Genomic DNA, 7,361 nt, shown 5'->3' on the forward strand with positions numbered 1-7,361 from the left:
TTTTTATTTCTCAACGTTAGGAGAAAAAAGAAAGCTGTTTTTTACTCGGTTTCCGATTTATTAAACACAATCTTTATTCTTTATACCTCGCGATCCCATTCTAGGAACATCATATACTTCGTGCTGATGATTACTCTTTGTTATTTGCATGGAGCGATTAGATTGCTTTATCAATAAAGAAGTCTCAGATGGAATTTGGGATCCTATTGCTATTTCTATAGGTGGGCCATATATCTCGTCTAATGTTCATTGATGATCTTCTCCTTTTCTCCAAGGCATCTAAGACTCAAGTCCTGATGATTATGGATGTGCTTAATAAGTTCAGTAAGGCGTTTGGTTTAAAGGTGAATGTTGAAAAGTCAAAGGTCTTTTACTCTAGGAGTGTTTCTACTTGGCGTCGGGAGATATTCACCGGTATCTCCTCTATTAGATTCACTCAAAATTTAGGGAAGTATTTAGGCGTTAATCTAAATTACCAGAGGGTCAATAAAGCTTCTTTTCATAATGTTTTGGATAAGATTCAATCTAGGTTGGCAGGATGGAAAGGAAAGCTTCTCAACAAGGCTGGAAGACATTGTTTTATAAAATCAACCACGACCTCTATTTGCACTTATCATATGCAGGTGATGTATTTTCCCGATTACGTTTGTGATAAAATCAACTCTATGATGCTGCAATTTTTATGGAAAGGTAACACTAATAGGCATGGTCTCAGTCTCATCAATTGAAGAATTGTTGTGACCCTAATGAAGTTTGGCGGGTTAGGGGTTAGAGATGCCCGTGGATTCAGGATGGCTATAATTGATGCAGTGGCCAGATGGATCAATCCTTTTTTTGACAATTGGAGGCGGAATGACCTCTAGCGGTGTAGCTCCCTTTTGTCCACATTGTAAATACAGACTTCAGGATAAAGAATATTTCAAAAAGATGGTCATTGGAATTTTGATCTTTGCTATACCATTATTCCTAAGGCTATTAAAGTGGAATTGAATAGATTTACTCTTGATATCTAGAACGAACTTGAACCTCAATGGACTTCGGGAAAGTCAAATTTCTATACCTCTAAGAGCGGTTATGATTGGGTTGCTGGGAAGAAGTTTGATTTGTAGCAGAATGAGAATTGATTATGGGTTTGGCAACTCAGAATTCCTGAAAATTCAAGTTTATGGTTTAGTTATGCCTATATGACGTATTGCCTACTACTGCCTCCTTTAGAGTTCGTAGATCCCTTACTGTTTTTGATACTTGCATTTGTTGTAATGGTGGGGTTGAAACTGTCCTTCATTGCTTGAGATATTGTCCGAAATCAAGAGGTGTGGAGAAGACTAGACTTTACCTCTGCAATTTTTCGGAATGATGCACCTTCAGACTTGGTTAAAGATAAATCTTAAGGAATCTGAGATTTTATTTTCTTCTGCCCTTTGGGGGAGAGGAGTAGAAATAATGACATTTTTAATCAAGATTGGAAGGCACCCCATGTAACACCTACAAGATTATTGTGATGTGAGTTTCTTTGAAGATAGCCGATTTGGTGGGTTTGCTTGTATTATTTAAAACTTTGAAGGTATTTGGGAATGCTCTAGGACATCGTTGATGAATTCTGATCTTAGCGGTGCGTTTTCTTGCTACTTTTAGAGGTTTGATTTTGGCCTGAGATGCGGGATTTCGAAATATTATCTGCGAGTAGATGGATTTTCTAGAGACTCTGCTCATCCTTCGTGATGTGAATGCTATGAATCATGCCAAGGATAAGAATCTTATTTGCAAGATTATTGAATTATTGGGAAGAAAATAGAAGATCAGAGAGTTGTTCCTATGCTGTGAACAGCAAATTTAGTTATTGGCTATCTTGTTAGAACTACTGCAAGAAGAGGGATGTTCATTCAGAGTGGTTTGATCCACGTGAAGAGACCTTGCACCTAATCCAAAAGAATTTAGCTATTGTCTTGGCTTCTTAGATTTGTTGTCTTTTCTTTTATTGTTTTATTTCTGTTTTTTTTTTCTTTATCCTTAGACACCAGAAAAAAAATCCTTATAGAAATTTTGTTATTCGATTACAAGAGTCAGTTCAATATGTTAGCTCTCCAATCAATAATATTCTCTTCACATTTAATTAAGGATACACCAAGACAACAAAAAATTAACAATATTATATGATCAATAAAATATATCATTTTTTATTAATACTTAACTAACACTCTAAACACTAAATACTAAATTGTAAATTTAAAAATTTAAATTCTAAATTTTAATAGTATAAAAATAATATATCTGATCAAGTATTAGCTAATATTGATAAAAAAAAATTTACCTTCTAACATTAAAAAAAAAAAATCAACGGTACACTTGTTCATTTTCTCAAACACTTTGAATAATAATCTCTACAATCTCAAATCAGATCACAGTTTCCTCACAGCAACGACTTTAATATGTGTCGTCCAACCACAATTATTCATGAGAAGTTTGAGAACAAATTCTAATTGACAATCCCATAACAACAAATCGTGGCTGTAGTAGCTAGCCATTATGTTCGTTATAATTCTCCCTTATTATTTTATTATATTCTATTCCCACCAAAACTACAGTAATTAGTCACTTTTCAACCAACTGTTAGCAAGAAAGCAGACCAAAGTCAACCTTCATCTTTGTTCTTCCAAGCCCATGCACAAGGCTACATGTGGCAAAATAAAGACAATTATTGATTTCATGCAAGATAAAGAACAACAATTCTGGACAAGAATCAGCTATAAGATAGGGCAAAATTCAACGGATGTAGATTGTAAGAATATATCATTAGGAATCCCTAGCTTGTTTTTGTGATCGTGTATATGCATGTATGTGTATTGTTGGAAAGAGTTCAACCCTTTGACCTCCCATGCCTATATATATGAAGCATACTGGTACAAGACACCATATAGAGGATCAAATAAGATAGAGCGTGTTGTATGCTCAAGAGTCTTGGATGAAGAGATAGAGAGAGTACATGTTGAGCCAAGGATGACTTGCCGGCTGGCATTGCATCTTCTGCAAAAGTAGGGGTGTGCTCTTTGTTAATGGTTGCCGGCGAGACATCCTTGCTCATATTTACTCTTTTTCTTTCATACGAGACTCATGGGTTCATTTTCTTTTTATTTTTTATATTTCATTATTTATGAAATAATGTTAGAAGTTAAAGGTAAGGATTAATTATTATATACTTAACTGAAAAAGTTAGTTAGGTTAACTATTGAATATGTTTTAAGTGGGTTAGAAGAAGTTGAAGTTAGTTGTGCAAAGTGGTTTTGGAAACAAACTTGTAAGGAGATAGTTATTTAGCGGTTAATTATTCACTGTACACCTTAGTTTAGTAAAAAAAAAATATTATATACACATTAAAAATTAATCACTAATAAAGTAGACATCATGTATTATATATCGATTATACTACGTGTACATTAAAATTAGTTGCTATAATTACCAGTATAAAATACATGTTAAAATATAAATACACGTTAAAAATAAATTAAACCACACATGTATGAATAAAATTAAAATACAAATACATTAGTGATTGATTTTAGTGTCTAAATTTAGTGTATGAATAAAATTTTTGATATATATAGTTTAAATAAATAATTATTTATTAGATTAATTAAATCTTTCAAATTCATAATAGAATCATCAAACTTTTTTTATAGTAATATAATAAAATTATACATCACTAAATATATATTTATATATATAATGGCTGATTGGTAACGAAATTTTATGCATAGCTAGCATGATTCTCATCACTTTGTACAATAATTCCATTCTTATTTCACCGATAATAATATCACAATTAACCGCTGCTTTACCAGATCTTACGAGGAAATAAAAGGTATACTGTACATATATAGAATGAAAGGAATATTTAGATATACGAAATGAGTAATGACGCACATGGAAATAAATTGGATTTTGGATATAGGCTTTTCCACTATACTAATTACAAATGAAATTAAATAAACAGATATAGTAATTAAGGCAGCTGGGAACAGGCTACTTAAGTGATCTAATTAAGACGTATATTCATCATACTATATAAAATTATAAGGTGATTGTTTCAATTCCGCACGACAGTTAATTTTTACGTATCAGTACGATATAAAAGGTGAACAAATACAAATTTGTTATGTAGATTATATTTTTCGGATAATGCTAAAGGGACAAAAAAAATAGTTAAAATTTGTCTTATTTAATAATTATTAATTATCACAACAATTAATAAATACTAAATAAGACAAGTTATGATTGTTTTGGCTGATTTTCTTTAGTTACCAAACATTTTCGTATTTATCTATATCAACATTTATTTTTTATTTATTTTTTAAAAAATATTATCTTATTAGATATACAAAAATATTCTCATAAATAATTATAAAAAAATAAATATATCCTTATAATTATTTTTATTAAATACTAAATAATCTTTTTATTTCTAAAACAAAAAATACTATTTTTAAATCAAAATTAAAATTAAAATCAAATCAATCTAATAATTAAAAAAAAAAACAAAATCAAAACCAATAAACCAAAAAATAATTTTAATTTAAAAATATCTGAGCTTATTCTTCTTTTTCTTTCAAAATCAAAGTTGCCCCAAAAATATAAACAAACTCTAACCTAAACACAAGCTTAGAACCAGCCCTCCCTCTTCTTGTTCACCTTTCCAACTCCTTCATGCTTCCTAACCATGTCTCTGCTGCGTGCTCCTCTGCCTTGCGCTATCCCTCGCCTTCATCGTCCTGCCTTGCGTTGTGTTGTCGCCGCCCTGCCTTGTGCCATTGTGCTATTGCCGCCCTGCCTCGCGTTTTCTGTGGGTGTTGCCGTGTTGCAAGTTGCTAGTGTCGCTGTTGCGCCTGTTGTCTTCTCCGCGTGGCGCCGCCGGTTCAGGTAAGCCGCAAACTTCCTCTATCCCCTTCTGATAGTCCCATCCTACCTTTGTTTAATACTCCAATTCAATGTTCAAACTTCAGTATATATGATATATTCCTCTATTTTGTTCTGAGTATGATTATGGATTTATAATTCTACTTGTTATTAGATTGATTTTTATTTTTTTTGCTGAATTGAACTCGGTTTAAATTTTTAATTCTTTAGTTAAATTTTTCTCTATTCTATTTTGTTCCGAACTACCTAAAATGAATTATTTGATTTTTCATGTTCAATTTTGTTTTGAATTTGCTATTGTCCAATTTTTTACATGCTTTGTCAATAGTTTTGAATTTGCTGTTGTTCAATTTTTAAGATGCTTCTCGTGCCGTTGTGTTGTGCCGCTACCCTGTGTCGCATCGTCTACTCTCTTGAGTATGGCTCGCTGCTCATCATTAACATGTACATATTTCTGTCAATGATAAATGTTGAAAATGTATATGTTATTTGAATTTAGATATTGTCGCTTGGGAGTTCCAATATATTGAAGGTCCTGGAGTAACGGACTTCTAAAATGTTGGCTATTTTTAATCAATGGCTCTGAAACATAAGATTCATAGGGAATAACTCCATATGTATAAACAGAACGAGACATAATATATGTATAAACAGAACGAGACATAATATATGTAAAACCTTGTAGATAGCTCTAGGATACACAAGGTAATAATTAAAATAAACAAGATGTATATATATAAGTAAGATGTACCGAAAAGAGGACTAGTAATAGCCTGCAGAGTTTAGGCCGGCGAATCAAACTGAAATACAAAAGAGTTTTGGAAATTTAAAACAGCTTATACAACTTATCTCTCAATTCAAGCCTATAAGACCATAAAGTCTAAAATAAAAATGTGAGAGAAAATACTACAACAAATAATCAAAATATAGAGACAACAAAAGATACTCCGCTCTGTCACCATCCGCAAACTCACCAAGGTGGGTTGCGACCTGCATCTGAAAAGCAACAACAACATATGGTATGAGAACAGGAGGTTTTCAGTATGGTAACAATGCCCAATATATAAGATGTAAGGTTTTGGGAGGCCAAAGGCAATCCTAGAACTTTACATCGAAACAGATATTCAAACTTAACAAAAATAAATAACTTAAACCATAAACAGTAAACAGGGTTACCTAAAGTTAGGGGATTTCTAACTAATACCAATCACACCGCTGTATCACACGGCCCTCGACAACCTACCCTCCACGCGATCCTATCGCCGCCGCCTACCTAACCTCCTCAGCACCTGACAATCACAAGTATATGCAAACAAGTAATACACAGGTAATATTCAAATATAACAAGTAATTCAGGAAGAAAGTAGGCATATTATACATTTAGGCAAACTGCGAGTAATCAAAGTAAATAAGCACATAAGAGATGCATATGATGAATGCCTGTCCTATTGGCTGTGATATCACATGTCGGTTATAGTGCCAAAGCTGACACAAAATCCGGACAGCAACTCCCGGATTAGTTTCTCTCTTGCGCAAACTCAAGAGGAATAATTCCGAGGGATGAGTGCCCTACCACCTTCTCCTTTCAGAGGGAAACATTCTGAGAGAGATTGCTCTACCACTTTTCTCTGGATGCCACATGATTATGTGGGTTATTAGTGCCCTACCACCTTGCAATCAAAGAGAAAATGCATACTCAGGAGGAATAATTTCGAGGGATAAGTGCCCTACGACCTTCTCCATGAACGAGAAATGTGAGTGGAAAACCTAGCTTCACCCCTCACATCTGAACGTAGGCGGGAGACTGCCCCAGCCCCTATGATGGAGAACAAATCATATCACAATCACATAACCCATCTCAGAGATCACTGCTCATAGAACACTTCCGTTCATACTCACTTCATTAACCATAATCATTCATTTCCAAGTTCCAATCTAATCATGACCATCATCAACTTTTCATTTTTATTATAATCATTCTCCTTTCTCAAAATCTCCTCAAAGACATACTTCACAACTCAGCATACACTAACTTCATCCACAACATTCCAGAACCTAAGTCATCGGTTATAAACTTATGCATAAATTACCAATTTAGTCCACTAACCCATCTATAATAGTTTTAAGGCCTAATTACTAGTTAGCAATATTAAATAGTAGATAAAGAAGTTTGGGAAGTTAGAGAATCCTTGAAAAGTGAAGAAAAACTATTTTTTTCAGCAAAACAGGGTGTATATGTACGCATGCCAAATGTATGCGTACGCATATTTAAAAGTTTTTTCATCTCGCGTACGCATACAAGAGTTTGCGTATGCATAGATGCCAAACAAAATAGCACTCTCACGTATGGGGGTTTGCGTACGCATACACCTCCAGATTTGCAAAATTCTGTAAAGTTTCAGAAATTATTTTTAAACACCAAACTTTAAACATTCATAACTTCCTCTACA

General features: G+C 33.4%; 1 long non-coding RNA gene across 1 annotated transcript; it reads left to right on the forward strand.

Moving 5' to 3' along the window:
• The first annotated feature begins 4,614 nt into the window (after positions 1 to 4,614).
• LOC114927622 (uncharacterized) lies at positions 4,615 to 5,520 on the forward strand. The gene is made up of 2 exons (XR_011881046.1): positions 4,615 to 4,914; positions 5,270 to 5,520. It is a non-coding gene; the product is annotated as an uncharacterized lncRNA (long non-coding RNA).
• Positions 5,521 to 7,361: the final 1,841 nt, after the last annotated feature.

Source organism: Arachis hypogaea, chromosome 4 (assembly GCF_003086295.3).
Source record: "Arachis hypogaea cultivar Tifrunner chromosome 4, arahy.Tifrunner.gnm2.J5K5, whole genome shotgun sequence".
Taxonomy (NCBI): Eukaryota; Viridiplantae; Streptophyta; class Magnoliopsida; order Fabales; family Fabaceae; genus Arachis; species Arachis hypogaea.